The 16259-nt window shown below is 42.7% G+C and overlaps 1 protein-coding gene across 32 annotated transcripts in view; it reads left to right on the forward strand.

Moving 5' to 3' along the window:
• The window catches only part of HIVEP2 (HIVEP zinc finger 2), a 136304-nt gene that overhangs the window by 85432 nt on the left and 34613 nt on the right, over window positions 1-16259 (forward strand). For 7 of the 32 annotated variants that reach the window (XM_085576654.1, XM_085576658.1, XM_085576649.1 and 4 more), the window contains one exon: window positions 1245-1326. The exons of the other annotated variants lie outside the window; for them this stretch is intronic. The gene's annotated coding sequence lies outside the window, so the exon portion shown is untranslated. The remainder of the gene's footprint in view (window positions 1-1244; window positions 1327-16259) is intronic. 32 annotated transcript variants of the gene reach the window in all.

The following is a 16259-nucleotide window of genomic DNA, read 5'->3' on the forward strand; positions in this document are numbered from 1 at the left end:
AAATTGAGAATGACAATCCCTTGACTCTTTGCTCAACCCTGAAACTGATCCCAAATATTCTGCAGTCCAGGATGCTGCTATATGGGATATCTCTTCTTATGGATCCCTCTCAAGGTCCCTGCAATGGGAGTCATGGGTATCTGCGTTGTTCTCTTTCCCCTGTGCAATCTCTGAGTGCAACCGAGATGTTTCTGCACAGCCTGGGATCAGAGCTGGGTGGGCGAGAGGGTGTGAACTGATGGCTGTCAGCAGGGCTGTTACCCCCGCCAGAGGTCCTGTGGAATTTCTGTTTAAAGTTCAGCAGGAAAATAAACTGTCCTCATGCACCCCTGAGCTCTGTTGCCAGTTTGGAAAGCATTAACAGCGTGTGAAATTTATAAGGAGGAGTAATGGAACACTGCTGGAGCATGGAAACCTGGCCATGTCCTGACTCACCAGGCAGGATTTAAGTGGAAAACTGAGAACTTTGGTACACAAGGGTATGGCAGCCATCCTCTAAAATGGGGTTTTAGCATACATCTTTTAGGTTTTGTTTTAGCATGTAACTTAATGGCATTGTGTGCATTGGACCCTTTTTACTGTGGCTCTTGTACACTGAGACCTCTCCCCAATAATGTGTCAGCCAAATGATAGCACACTTCACTTTTTGTTTGGAACAATTAAATTTTAGAATAGATGCTCTCAATTAATGTAGTTTAAACCGGTGTTAGTGTAACTATGATGATATGTGCCACTACCTTGTGTGCTAAGGTTATTAAGGCAAGCACTTAATACTGATAGGGTAGTAAATACGCTGCGTGAGCTAATAAAAGGCTCCCATGTAGAAATTGAACCCTATTGCTGACTACTTTACAGGTGAAAGCTTGCAGTCTGATTCCACATCTAGGCACTGGGTGGTGGGAAGGTACATTTACCCCACGGACCAGAGTATGCAATGCTGCCAAACCAGTGGTCCCAGGCATCCTTCAGGGAATGTTTCCTTCAGCTGAGCTAGATTGCAAGCTGTGGTGTGGAGGACTAGCTGCTTTATTTTGGCTAGGAATCCTTTGAAGATACTGGTCCTGATTCTCTACTGCCTGAAACCTTTTGCTATTTATACCTGGGTAAAGTGAGTGCCGAGCGAGCATAAAATACCATTACGCTGGTGCTAAAGGAGCCGTTATCCACTTTGCCCAAATATAAATGACTAGGCAAAGGGTGAAGCAAGTTCAAGGTCTCTCTTTTTGTTGTGACATTGCCCCTAGATCCTGCTGCTCATTGCTGACAGTGTGAATAGAACGGGGCTGAATCTTCCTGTAGGTTTGAACTCAAGATGTGCAAACTCAGGTAAGTGAGAGCACTTGCTCCTGGTCCTGCTAGTAGCCAGAGGGAGGCAAAACACGTTTCTTCTTTCCCGTCACGGAGGCGGCCGAGCAGGGTGTCTGGACAGCAAATCCATGCATCAATTCCCTGACAGGCTGTGCCGGGGGGGTGGGGATGAGACTCGAGAAGGTCCCGAGGAGGCAGCAATGGGCACTGCGCTCTCCAGCCTCACAGCTGCCGGGCACGAAGGGCCGCACTGGAGGCGGCGGGCGGGATGTGGAAGGAAAAGCCGCTGCCGGCGCTCGGCCCCGGGGCATTCCGGCATCCCTCTGCTGCCGGCGGGGCGGCGTTTGTCTTCTGCTCGTTTCAGAGCGCCCCCACCCCCAAAAAACCGGAACCAACCCCCAGAGCCATAAAAATCAACGCTTTGCTTAATGAAATGGAACAGCTCCGTTCTCCCGCACACACAGTGTGTGGCCCTGCAGCCGCAGACGGCGGTGCGCTGGCATACCGCCCGCTGGAAGGACGCGGTCCTCGAAACGCTCTGGCACCGCGGGCTGCTGCTTTCAACCTAGAGCAGAGGCAGATAAGGATATTGTGAAGGAGAAATTTGGCATTGCATATTATAAAACTGAATCCTTAAAGAACCTGCGTACTTTTGGCAGGATTTCATATCTCGTAAATAGAACCCGTATATATTCATGCGTATTTGAAGCAAAATACAGTGTACTGCTATTTCTGCCATCTAAGCAGATATCTTGGTAGAGTAATTTAAAAACATAGCTGTTTGGTTTCTTTTCGTAGCCAGCACTGCACCAATTAAATAAAATTCTGTGTTAGGCATCCTGCCCCGGGGGCTCCCAAGTGTCCACATACCCGCTGAAGGCAATACAGAGTTCAGGAGTTGACCCAGCAGGGGTGAGGGCATCAGTGGCTGGCTCTCCCTGAGCAGAGCTGTGTGGGGATGCTGTGCTGCAAAGCATTCTGCTGTGTGAGAGATTCTTTTAAAAAGTAAGGCATGCAACTGGTCTTGAAATGCAGACAGCTGGGAGGATTCTTTATAAAACCTAGATAAATCTCTATATGTTTCATTTCTTTATAATTCTGTGAGTACCCTACTTTTTGCTAGGGATAGGGGGTCATAACAGCATGAGCACTTGAACCACTGAACCCCCCACTTGATGGCATTAATTTTATTTAACTTCCAAGATGTGTGTATACCTGTTTGCATCTATATTTTCCTCTGTCTGAAAATATCATAAGGTTATAGATTCGAGGCTTACAGCTTCAATTAAGACATGGAGTAAGTAATTGCAATTTTAAAATCTGCCAGTGACATATATGCAGAATTATTGTTACATATCATGCTATAGTAACCTGAATAATTTCACAATATAAGCAGGACACTATACTACAATGTCAGTCTTTAAAAGTAATCCTATGAACCTGGCTGTATTCTAAACAAAATTTGAAGAATTTACAATTTTTAAAAATTACAGTCCAGTGCCCTGTGCAAATCCATGTGAGTGGAGTCCCTTGCTCATTGACACTTTGCTAAAAATTTCTGAGACTGAAAAGTTTCAGACAGTTGGGAAGCTCAGATCCACACTAGCAGTTACCTCCAGATGGCCACACTTTCATTTGGTACTAAGCCTTCTAGCATCTCAGCATTTGCATGTTTGAGATGGTGATGTGTACTGTTCCACTTATTTTTGCCAGAAAATGTACAGGGCATTGTATGATAAGTTTTGACACATTGTATAGCTCAAAGAAGAGATGAGAGTGTGGGGAGAGAGAAGGGACAAGGGAAAGAGGAGGATAGGAAAAGAAAGGAATAAGAAAATGCAGCAAGAGTAGTTTGTGTCAGTGTAATGAATTCAGCCTGACTGGCAAATACAATCTGACTGCAAGTTGTGAATTTCATTGAATTTGATCCAAGAAAGACACAGCTGAGCAATCTGCAGGAAGCAATCTTTTCCTAGAAGTATGCAGCTCCAAACTGTACAAATTCTTCCACTGGTCGTAAAATGTCTGTCTGCCACTGAACCTGCAATCAGATACTTTTGAAGAGAAAGTGTTGTAACTGAAACAGTCAACTGCAGAATAACCAAAAATACCAGTAAATGTAGAGTTTTGAAAGAAGAAAACCTATATAATTTGAAGTTGGCCAATGAAGCCTTAGTGATAAGGACAGTTAATCATTCTGGTGCAGCTGTTTCCTGACATTTCTGCAAAATGTTGTGGAAAAATTAATGAAGGTTTGTACAGTAATGGTTTCGAGCTTGGCTAGTGGAAAATATGACAGTATTTCCATCGTCAATTAAGAACAAGCAAGGCCTTTTTTTTTCCGTAGGGGAAGTGGTATGCAGTTTGTACTGCACAGGAAACTGTAGACTTGAGAGCAGCTGTGTGATAGTAACAGGTATGCAGAGAATATGGAGAAGGGCCTGGGCCCTCTTATCACATGTGCTTCAGTGTAGTAGAAGTAGCTCTGTTATATATTGGAAATACGGGATACTTACACTATCAACCATGTGGGGTATTCCTTTGAGTGTCTGGCTCTGAAAATAAATGCCCGTCTTGTCACTTCAGGAACAAAGCTTGCATTAATAAGGCTTTCATTGCAATTTATTACTGTGACATCAGAAAATACTAATTCCTTCAGGTGGAGAGACACAGAATTTTTTTGCCCATCTCTGAAATTCAAGCTACTTGCAATTCAACCTCAGGTTGTCTGGTTGTCGTAGCCATGCAGCGTGCCTTGGTGAGCACATCTGGTTGCTGGGCTGCCGGGGTGAGGAGCAGCAGTGCAGCTGGGGGGAACTCGCTGGCCTCGTGTGCAGTACGGACAAGGGCTGTGTGTGCCAACTCGGTGTCATGCGTGTGTATGCGTGGTGCAGATAGCCAAGAAAACGTGTGGAAACATGAGCATGGCCAGAGGGTGCATTCCTGTTGCAGATCAGCATAGCTGAAGGTCACTGTAGCAGCTGAGCAGTGGCCTTTGTCCACTCCTTCACCTTGTAGCCCACAGCCCCTGGCAGGCAGCCAGCTGCTGGAAAGCCTCCTCTACCCTGGGGCTCCTGCTTCTGCCAAAGCTCGACTGTGCCTGAGCTCCTCCAGCCCAACTCAGTTTTGGGGTATGCTGTATCCTCTCTGCGCTTGAATAGGCTGTATGGGGCAGAAGGTAGTTGGGAAGGAGTTTCACTCTTGAGAATAAATTACAAAGTCCAGTTCCATACAGCCAGTAGAATTAACTTTTCTCCTCAAAGGGCTATAAATTTTATTTTGTGTTAAAAATTTATTAGTGTGAATGTCCAGGTCTGGTACAGAAACACTGTAAATGAGTGCAAATGTTTAGGTGAATCATTTAGGTGCTCAGTACCTTTCTAGTGCCTTTCTGGACTGTGAGGTTTTGTACACACCTGCCTCCTGTAATAGCTTTTTTCTCCCTCTGACTTTCTGAGGTACTTTGAGCTCTACCATAAATATGAGTTCTAGCCTGTTTACACGGTATGATGATTCATGCTAAAGTGGTGGATAGAAGATGCATTATAATGAATGGTTTATGCTTTTCCTAATATCATTCTGTAAAGGCAACACTTACTCAGTGCTCCTCCTACAAATTTAGAAGACTTTTAGCAAGCTTGCTAAAAATGTTTGTCTTGTAATGGTAGCTGTAGGGTGTATAGTTCTTATTGACAGGTTTAAGCCAGTGTAAAACAGTTCATAATGACAGACTTGTATCCATGATTTGTGACTGTTCACATAAGCATATAGAAGTCAGCACCAAGTTCTCTCTCCCTGATACAGTCCACTGCGAGAAGAAGCTTCATTTAATATTCTCCCAAGCCTGCAATCCCTAGTGCAGGTAAATCTGTTGTTGGAGTCAGTGACAGCTTTACCAGTATCAGAGTTATCAGAGTATTAGAGACAGCTCATATTAGAGCCTCTAGTTAGGCTTGATTTGGGACATTAAAAGGTTAATCCTGCAAGCAGCCCATCTGTAACCAGGTGCATGCTGCCACTGCAGTCAGTATGCTCTCATACCCGCAGTGGGACTGCTTGTGTGCTGCAGGGTGTGCTTGGGAGTAAGGGAAGAATGAGGGCTTTGCTTTTGCAGTTTATCTGATGTGGGAAATCTGAGGGTGCTGGGTCAAACATGAGCTGCTTTTAAACTTCTCAGCATGAGGGCTGTGCCTACAGCTGCTTAGGAATTTCCCATAAAAACAATTTGTCAATTGAAAGCGGAATTTCCACAAGAACAAGTTTTCCACTGGAAAATTTCCATATTGCTATTTTTATTTTTTTGTTTTCCCATGGAAATCTCCGTATTAAATACTTCCCTTTAAGTCACTTTACTCTGTGAAGAAGACATTTGTTTAGCTGATCTGGGCTAAAATGGTTTCAGTTGCCATTAAGTTGCCTGTTATGTTTCTCATTTCATTATGAATGGCATTGCAAAAATTTTATGCTTAAGAAGTTCCTGTAGGCAGATCACCTTGACAGTCTTTGTGTCCCACACTGGGTTGTAGTCACTTGTGTGAAAAAGTCTACTCACTACTGAAAAAAACAATGTCAAAGTGAAACAAATGCTAAAATAGAGGCCCCAAACCCTGGGAAACTAGATGAGCCTTGTTAATTTGTGAGCTTATGTCTTTGCTGTTTAAATTCAGTTTCCCAAAATTTTGAGTATATTATACTGGTTATTTTAAATGTTTGTGGGTGTTGTAAAACTCTTGGACTCCATTTGAGATTAATGGGGAATAAAAAGTATGTTTAAGTGATTGTAAAATTGACTAAGATCGCCGAATCAAGATGAAGGACTTCCACTTGTTTTAATTCCTGCCCTGGCAGCCCCTACTGAGGGCAGCGGGGTAATGGCTGAGACATTACTGGAGGTGGCTGTCACCTGCTGCTGAGTATATGGGAAGGGGGAAGAATGCTGCTGACACCAAGGAGTTCATCGTATCACACAGTGACCTCTTATGGATGAACGTTAAAAAAGAATGAATACCACTTTTACATTTTTAAACTAACGGTTTGAATAGTACCAATATTTGTAGTAGGTGCTGGGTTCTCCTTATGTTGCTGTGTCTCCAAATTTCTGTGAGTCTTTGTCTTGCTGTCTCTCATCTGTTCTTCATTCTATTCTCATTGACACAGGGAGAAAGTTCTAGTCACAGCAGTAAAATGTTGGTTGTATTGCATGGCAACCAGCTGGCAGTTTTGGTGATTGTGACTGGTGGCATGCACAGAGTACTAGCCCCTGTTGTCCCCAAGGGAAATGTCCCCCAGGAGGAAATGGGCTGTACCAGAAAGTGTGACAGCCACTGCACCAGAGGAAGCTCACTGTCTACATGAGCCTGGAGGCAGGTGCAGATCTTTTCACCTGGTGCACACAGGAAGCAGCATGGCTGGTGTCTGACTTTCCTTTAGGCAGCCTTCCCTGTGCTTCTCAGAAAGGCATGGGAGTTGGGGTTAAATATTACAGTCTGACTTGTTACTTGATCACAGACTGAACAGGAGCTAAGTAACTTTAACCCATTAGGTCCATTTTAGGTATCTCTTCCACTGGATGAAGGGCAGTTGACTCTCAATCATATCTTCCAAATGAATGACTCAGAGTGAAATCCTGGGCTACCTTTACCTACAGAAAAGCATGGTGCCAGCACACATCTAAAGCATCCTCCACTGTCCCTTTTTCTGCCCCTCTCATAGGATTCTCTTGTGTTCCCATTCCCCCTTACTCTGACACTGGTTTGTTTTGACCCTCATATTTTTTGCTGGGTAGCCTGAATTAGATTTCTGAATGCTGACTGCTGAATCTGAAGCTTCTTCCTTCTGGGAGGATAGGACTGACAGCTTATGGAAAACTTGTTTGACTGTGAAATCAGGAAGGGTTTTGAGAGCTGCCTTGGTCATTTATCCTGCCAGCATTCCCATTCTTACCAGATGGTGCTGGGAATCCTTCCAGCTCCAAACCCTTTGGTGTCCCAACTGCTTAGCTTCCCCAGTGATGCTGAAGACAAAGGTGATCAATATGAATAGAATAGAATGAATGTTCTAAGGAATGGTCATTAATTCTTTATTTAAATATCTCAACAGTTGCCTTTAGGCAGTACCAACATAAGTTGCTGGCATTCAAGGAAACACCAAATAGGCCTTCTACGCTAACAGCAAAGACCTAATTGGACCAAAAAGCTGAACACAGTTTCAAAGAACACAATATATCTCCATCATTTCCACCTGTATGTTGTTCTTTGGGAAAAACAGTAAAGTCCACCTCACTTGTAGGCAGACTTTACTGTTTATCTGCCCCTATACTGCAGAAGGTTTTCTTCAAGTATAATTGAAACTGGAGTTTTCGTTCACCTGTTAGAATCTGAAGACTAAATGAAGGAATGATCACAGCAATTATTCACACTGTTTGGCAAGAAAAAAAACAATTGGCAAAACCTACATTTGTGACAATCATTTGTATTTCACGGTTGCATTGCAAACGCCTTGATTCTAAATATAAGATAGGCAGAAATTGTTCTGTTTAGTGTGTCCTAAAATTATCCAGCACAGAAATAGTTTAAGGAAGTGTAAAAATGAATTCTCAATTTCTCAAAAGGCAGCTTAAAGGGGAAGGCATGCTGATGTGGAAGTATTGAATAAATGCCATCTTGGTAACAATTTTACTAAATGTAGGGAAGAGTCATACACATCATGTCCTTGTTATAAGATTCATGGAGAAAATACTCCCACTCAGATAGAAATTTGCTGTAAACAGCTTTCTTGATGTTAGAGTAGATGTACTTTTGAAGATGCAGTGGCTCTTAGAAGGAAAAGAGCATGTTGTGCAATAATCCGACCTTACATTGCATAGACACTTCCAGTTTTGGAATGTGAAATGTCTGAAACTGGGAGTGGGCGGACGAGAGGTGGAGCCAGTCAGGAGCCTGGGTGGCTGTGTTTCTGAGAAACTCTCTTCTGCTGGTGAGTACTGCTAATGCACCAAGCACACGCCTAAAGCCCTGAATAGTGCTAAGCTGAACCACTAAACAGTATCAAGTTTCAAATGGACATGGAGCTATAGGGTGATATTTTGGAAGTTAATTGTATAAACCCTCATTGAAAACAAGGCTGAATTCTTTCAGACCTGAAACCACAGCCTCCCAAAATGCGTCAGAGACTCTTGATGCTGCAGCGAGGTCAGCTTCCCTCCCCCCATACCTGTGAGTCAGGACAATTCTATTATAGGAAGTTTTTATTGGAGGCTCTCAATGGAGAAGTAGACAACTTGCAGATGGTGAGGACACAGTGGGACAGGGTTTGGATTCTGTGCCTACATAAGTGGTGACCAACACAGGCAACTAACAGGTCAGAAGAGAATTTTTTCTGCAGAACAGTGGGACACTAAGGAAAGAATAGTATTTGAGCAAGAGGTAGGTTTGACTGATTTCACCTTCTGTTTAATTAAAACCTGGATTCAGAGTCCACTCAAGCTGGCATTGTATCGATTTCTCAAGGGGGACAAAGGCTAAGTCTCTTGTAGGCTTAATGCCCTCAGTGCTTGTCCTCAGTTCCTTCTGTATCTACTTTAGCTGAAAATCACAGAAAAATAATTTTAGAGCAGTTCAGTTCACTGTAGAAAGAAAAAGAAAACCAAGGAGGAAACAGAATGTATTTGACAGGTGGGAATTTCAGAGGTGTTATCTTGATTTTCAGTCAAGGCAGACACATTTTTAAAATAGAAACTTCCTGTGGGGTAGTCATCCACTTACTCTTTCCTTTTCTATAAATCCAGACCTGCTTATGGGTGGATCAACACCACTGGGACTTAAAAATACCTGTGAGCAATGCTGCCCCATTTATATTAGCATGCCTATAACTTTTTCCTTGTTGTTTGCTATTGCTGTTATTACCTGGACTGCTCTAGCAGAGTGTTAGCACAGATGAAATTCTTGCAACAAGCAGTATTTTGACAATTTGGAGCTGTGGTTTTAGATGTGCTCTTCTTTTAATGCTAGCAGATGCTCTGTGCTTCCTGGACTCCCTGCTACTGGAGAAGAAGTATCTTACAGCAGTCTGTGATTAAAAGTATTCCTCTAGAAATAATTTGCTCTATGAGGACTTCTATTACTTCTATGTGAAATTGCTAGCAGCAGGTAAGAGATCCTGGAAACCAGCTATAGTTATTTAATTCATAACTTGTCAGAAAAGAAGGTTTTGGTTTCCATTCCTGATGAGCACCTTGAGTGAAAAGCCGAGCATGCAAAGGGTTGACCTACCTGAGCCCTCAGCACAATGGGTAGCTCTGCATTTGAGTGATTTTCCTGAAAGCACCCCATGTGGAGTTTTTTAGCTTTATTGAAGGCTTGTGTTTACTGGTTTTTTCAATTCATTGGTGGAATATTACTATTAACTTTCCCACAAGCTGATGCAGACTGCATAAAAAGCGGGAAAAAGAAAAGATTCCAATTTGAATCCATGGGTGGTGCATTTTATAAGCAACTTCATCAATGCTTTGTTCCTAGAGATATAAACAACAGTTTCTTTAAAAAATGAAAAACAACTGGATGCACTTCTGGTGTCCCTCTGCCAAGCATTTATTAGTAAACACTCAGGCAAATGGACCTCTTTATACAGATGTGTCTGAGCCTGTATATAGACCAATTCACGTGTGGAGTTTGAGTTGGAGAAAATAAGGGGCTCTTGATAGATTTGTTGAGGCAGTTATCTGCCTGAGATTATGTTTGTGTTTTTCATTCAGAAAGTTTTAAGTCTAAAGATGGTTGTGATGGAAAAAGAGCTACCTAAAGCATAAAGCAAGGCCGTGGTTTATCTGAGCCTTATGATGAGGAGGGAGTGGAGAGGCAAACTTAAACAGAGCAGTGTGGTCTCCCAGAAGGGGTGTAGAACTGCACCAGGCAGAGAATGCTCCTGGACATTTTTATGGCAATAGCTGCCACATTCCCCTTTAGTGTGATTCAGAAAATTATTTCTCTGTTGTATGAGATGGAAGTAAGCTTCCTTTGTCTGCCTGGTCGCCTGCTGTCCAAACCTGCTCCTGACCAGTCAGCAGGAAAAGTGAGTGCCTTTGACTTCCACTGGCCTTTTTCTGGCCTTCCTCTGCCCTTTGCTCTTTCTGGCAAGGTCCTGTTGCAGTTAGACCTCAATATAGCAGCCTAAGTGCCAGCATCTTCCAGCTGTCATGTGAAACTGCAGTTTGGTTCACATCAGTTCTTTTCTTTCTCTAAGCAGTATATACAGAATATAAAAGTTCATATCCTATCTTATGACTAGATTTGGCATCCTTGAGCAGATCAAGGAGAAAAATTAATTGTTACCCTGAAGAAGGTTGTGAAGAAAAATATCAGAGTGATGGCTTTTTGCTTTTAAGTTTTGCTGATCAGAAATCAGAGGCTGAATTTTGGATCAAACATCCATAGTGATTTTGCAATCAAATGCTTCCAGCTTGTGAAGATGCAGACAGCAGCTCCTCCAGCTTGCTCTAATGAACCAGCACTCTTTGTTGATGCTAACAAAGCAATTAGGCTCCCTGTTACGCAGTTGCATCTGAGCAATTTGGTTTATTTTACTCAAGGAGACCTCACCAATCCACAATTAAAGTGACATTTTCATCTCTCACTTAGGGGTGAGAAAACACTTTTGAAGGCCTTTGTTCTTCTGATGAGCCTGGGAGAGGAACAAAATCAAACAAGGTTTTTTTGTGGCAGGAGTTGGGTCGTGACTGAGACAGTTGGCTAGTTCATTATAGCAAACACGTAGGTGGCCTTTCTCATGTTCTGAGATCCAAGAGAGGAGCTCTGACTTGACTGACATCTTTGAGGAGAGTGGAGTCAATCCTTTGCAGGAGGAGGGTCAGGTCAGCTGTGCCATATGCGGCACACACTGACAGTGAGCCCTTCCCTCTCAGCTGCTTTGAAGTCGCAATCTCTATCCTTTTGGCAAATCAGATCCAAGTGGTGAGATGGCACTGAGTTCGAGCAACTTAAAATGTCTGTAATTTTTTGCACCTGTTTGATTGTGGTATTTATAGCTCATTTTTACCAGTGCTTTCTTTTCAGTGTAGCAGTTGCCAGCAGACTTCCTTGCTGGTACTGGTTACACCCTGAAGGAAAGACTGGATGTAATCTGAAGGATCATTAGGGTGAGATCAGCTCTTGAAACCTGAGTCAAGTTAATGATGAAACCTGAGTTTTGTTAATAATACATTGTAATTATTACTCCCAGCAGGGCATATACTTAATATTTCTCATCTTTTTATCTTGAGAATACTAGTTACTGTGATCTTGCTTGGGTCTACAAGAGGAAGATACCTGGTCTCCACCACCAGATTTCCACTTGAGCTTTCCCAGGTAGAGTGATGTTTCTGCAGATGTCAGTGCCTTACACAAGCTGGGGTACAGAGGAGGATACATGATCAAGAGATGAAACAGAAAACATTAATAATAAAGGACACCTAATTGGACATGCCCTTTTGCCCAGCAACAAGGACATATGTCAGTGTACAGAAGGCATTAGTCTCGTGGCAACCTGCTCCCTCCTCCTACAGGTCTTCTCGAGGACAAAATTGCATTATGAGCTGAGCCACTTGCCTGCTGCAATTGCCAATAAAGCATTAATCCTAACCCTTTGTAGACTGCAGCTATGCTTGCACCTCTAAGATGCTGGGCCAGATTGGAGAGGTGACAATAAATCATGGTGTGCCTTACATGTTGGTGAGTGGGAGGGGAGTGCACACTGGGGAAAACTACACCGTGCAGGGGCGGGAGGGAGAAGGCTGTGGCAGGAAAAGCAACCTGCAGCAGGATGTAGGATGATGTGAGATAGTGCAGACTCTTTCTACTTAAAGCTGTATTTCCTTACTGCCTCCCGTAGCTCCTGTTGCAGCCTCCCCTGCTGTCCTGTGCTGGTGCCCACTGCCTCCATTTGCCCATGGTGGAGAGGTGTGCTTTAAACAACTGTAGGCTTTCATTTTGTGGTAAATGCCACTGTGGGACTGCTGTTCCATCTGAAGTGCAGGGCATCACTGTATGCAGCCTCCCATCCCACCTGTGCCATCTGTTTGTGAAAGCGTGAGTTAGGGACTTGCTTTAGGACAAGGGGAAAGGGCCTTAAGTTGTACCAGGGGAGGCTTAGTTTGGGTATTAGGAAACCTTTCTTCATAGCACCTGAACAGGCTGCTCAGGGAAGTGGTGGAGTCACCATTCCTGGAAGCATTTACAGTCTTGTGCATGTGGCACTTAGGGATATAGTTTAGTGGTGGACTGTTAAGTTAATGGTTGTGCTCAATGATATTAAGGGTCTTTTCCAATATAAATGATCCCACAATGCTACATTTGGGACAAGAAGGTTCCAACACCCATAGTTAAAACACTGGCCAAAGGAGAAAGCCTATGTCAGGAACTTACCAAAAAAGAAGATTTTGTTTCCCAGTTTTGGGATTTCTACAGAATTTTAGAAAATACAATGTAATAGTAAATGTTAAGTTTTCCTAAGTGTACAGTGAAGATGATTTTTCATTATTCTGATACACTTTTCTGCAGTTTTCTTAGTTTAATATTCTCCTATGTACGTTTCTTTAACTAGATGCAAACTTAAAAAGATAGGTAATATATTATTGTTGCTTAGACAGAATTTCTGTTCCAGATCTGAGTAGGGAGATAAGCTGTGAGGCTGTGATCACTGTATTTTTAACTTTATAACTTAAGATACCCAAAGTGGTTGAGGATATGTGGTCCTGTTTCCTATTAACTTTCTGGAAATGTATTGCCAGAACATGATCTTCAGTATTTAAGCCTACAAATAATTATTTTTATATCCATATTTCCTCTAATATAATAATATCTATGCTTCATTTCAGATGAAAATTAAATTGTCTGAAGAATAGTATCATCAACTGATTTGCCTTACATCATCATATTTATCTATTTTAGTAAAAAAATCAGTGATTATTAAATTTTCTGCTAAGGCAAAGAATGAAACGACAAAACTATGATGCTACACAAAGAGTGCTCTTGCATCAGTGGGAATTAATCACAGCATATCAAGACAAGAACATGGTCTCAATTTCCCACTGTAGTTAATGTTAAATATTTAATCTTAATAACTTCAATTACTTTTTGTTTAATGTTAAAATCAGAGGAAAATAAAAATTCTAATTTCAGAATAATCATTTGTATTGAATCTTGCATGTGAAGTTGTCAATATGTTACAGTGGGCTTTTTTTCTTGTTGCAAATGAGAGAAAAAGTCTGGTAAAAACCTGTGCATTTTTGTTTAGCCCAGCAGAATGATGGGCAGTATTTGGAGGCACACGGGAAGGCTGCCTAATAATGAAACAAAGCCCTCTTGTGTGTGTCAGCCAAACCAGTCATGATATCAAATAGAAAAAGCAAAATTGGGGGGGACACCATTTTCTTGCCCAGCTCATGCAGAGCAGCAGTCAGCATTAGGAATTTGGCATGAGTGTGGCTTCCAGTAGTGGTATCCCAGTCACAGGCTTTAAATAGTTGCAGATGTTCTGAAGGGGACCGGGGGGACCATCCCTGCCTTCCTTTTGGGAAGCAGGGAGCGAAGCACATGGCCTGCAAGAGCACAGAGCTTTCCTGGAAGGAGACTTGGCTGAACATCTCTGAACACCTCAGCTGAGTGGAGCTGTGGCTTGTCCTGTTGCAGTCAAACCCACGGGAGGCTCAGGGCTCCTGTCAGGAGGAGCAGTGGGATGGTCTGTGGGACAGCCCAACCAGGGATAGCTGGCTCCAGCAGTTGGCCAAGCCCTCCTGTTCTTGGCCAAGGGGTGACCTTTGGCTGCAGCCTGAAACAGCAGAAACTGATGTCTCCCTTCCTGGCAGGTCCTTCATGCCTGGGGTGGGTGCAGCAAGACCGGGCTGTGAGAGAGTCACTGTGTCCCACTGCTGCTGGCCGGGCACAGCCATGGGCCAGGGTGTGGGACCTGCCCGCTGCCTTCTTCTCCTGCTGCTCCCCAGAGTTTGCTGGTTCAGCTCTGGTTTTGCCTCTGAATCTATGATGGGTTGTTTATTGGGATGTCTTAGTAGAACGCTTCCGACTATTTGTTACGGGAGGTCAGGATGTAAAAGCCATGTGGAAGATCTGCCTGGTCTTCTCACCTTTACTCTTGTTACAATGTCAGTGAAAAGGGGATGATTTCAAAATCTGACTTTTACTCCCCTTGTGTTCTCAGGTTTCTGAATTTAGAAACAGGAACCTGTTTTGCATAAAGGTAAGATTGTGTTTTTAGCAAGAAAAGTTGGTGTTAGACAGACTAAATATACCCACACAGTCATACTCAGTGGGTAGTCCTGGCTATTTTTAGGCTTTATTTGTGCCTCTTTTTATTTGTTTTTTTTTTAGTGACACCTCCACTGTACCTTCAGCTTGTAGAGGCACCACTTCCTGCACTGGTATGAAACTGGCAATTACAGCCAGCCTTGTCAGGTGTCATTTATCAGGCATTGCAGAGGGCTGGTTTCAGCAAAGGAAGAACAAAGCTTAATAAAAAGAGAGAGAGGCAGAAGCATTCTCTTAATAATTTGCCCTTTGCAACAGCAGACCCTTATCAGATCACCCACGCTCATCTGGCTGCTGACGCTGTACTTGCTTCATTAGTACGAGCTATTTTTACACCTTTTGTGACTTTTGAGGAACCGAGTGGGCCTGCTGGCTTGTAGTGATTCACCGTCTCCAGGCGAACAGGGTGTCCTCAAACCCTGTCGGTGGGGGGGAAGGGAAAAGTAGGAGGAAGAGTTCAATTGAATAAGCAAGTCGATTAAGTGGATTATTTATCTTATGTGGTCTGAGTGATAAAACATTGCAATGTGTCTTAAGGAAAATAGTCCTATTTTTTTTGGTTGGCAGTGCAACATTCCAGATTGTTAGGAGCTATCCCAAGGAACATTCAGTAATAATTAGTTCAAGTCTAGCTTAGCAAATGTGCATGCTTGCACATATGGTCTACATGATCATTTCCCTGTCTATAAAGGGAATGTTGAGGGCTAGACATGGGGGTGTTTGAGAGTTGAACTTGATTGTTAAAGGTCTCTTCCAGCTCAAAACATTGGGTTGCGTGTTGGTGATGCTTTCTTTTGTTTGTTGTGTACAATTGTCGTTGGTGTATCACAAGCACCTAAGGTACTTTTAGGCCAGACTGTTAGGTGATTTCTCTTCCACTTCTGATAATGGAAAGAAAAACTAAACTTGATGGAATGAGCTGGGCAGGATGCAGGAGAAGGAAAACCCTATATGAAGTTGTCTGGAGTTTTTTAAAGCTGAGCAACAGTTGCTTTCTCTTTTGATGGATCTTCAAGAGAGCGTGTCCTCTTAGAGCCTGTTGAGCTCTTGCCTGGTGGCTGAAATTAGGATTCTTTTCTGCCCTTACTTTAGCTTCTCATGGACAGGAGTAATTTGGTCTTCAATGGTTTCATATTGAAGACCTGTTTCCTTGGAGTAGTTTCAAAAGTTAGTGGTATATGAAACTTTAAGGTGCTGTGGTGATGCACCCTGATCTGACCTTGTCTGGTGAAAAGTCACATGAAATCCGAACAGTTTCTTTCTTGAAAAATGTTTTGGGTTTTATTATGTTGTGCTTGTTGAAATCTGTAACTTAGCTGTCAGCTTGGTCTGTGCCTTGAATAGCAACAGCTCTATAATAACAGAGGTTTTAAATGCAGTTTCAGGCATTTTGGTAGGCATTAATCTCTTCAGAAATGTTTGTTTGTGAGAGTGATGACAATGTTAATAAACACAGTTGATTTGTGTTTTGTTGAAAGAAACTTAAGTGCAAGGAGTGAAATTTAATGTATAACTACAAAATTCAGCAAAAAGCATATGCATATTTGCTGAATTTTTAAGAGGTGTTCTGATACAATTGAATGTTATGCATACTGACTTTCAATGCTTCATACGGTAAAAAAGAACAAAGTACTG

Source organism: Lonchura striata, chromosome 3 (assembly GCF_050655825.1).
Source record: "Lonchura striata isolate lonStrDom1 chromosome 3, ASM5065582v1, whole genome shotgun sequence".
Lineage (NCBI taxonomy): Eukaryota > Metazoa > Chordata > Aves > Passeriformes > Estrildidae > Lonchura > Lonchura striata.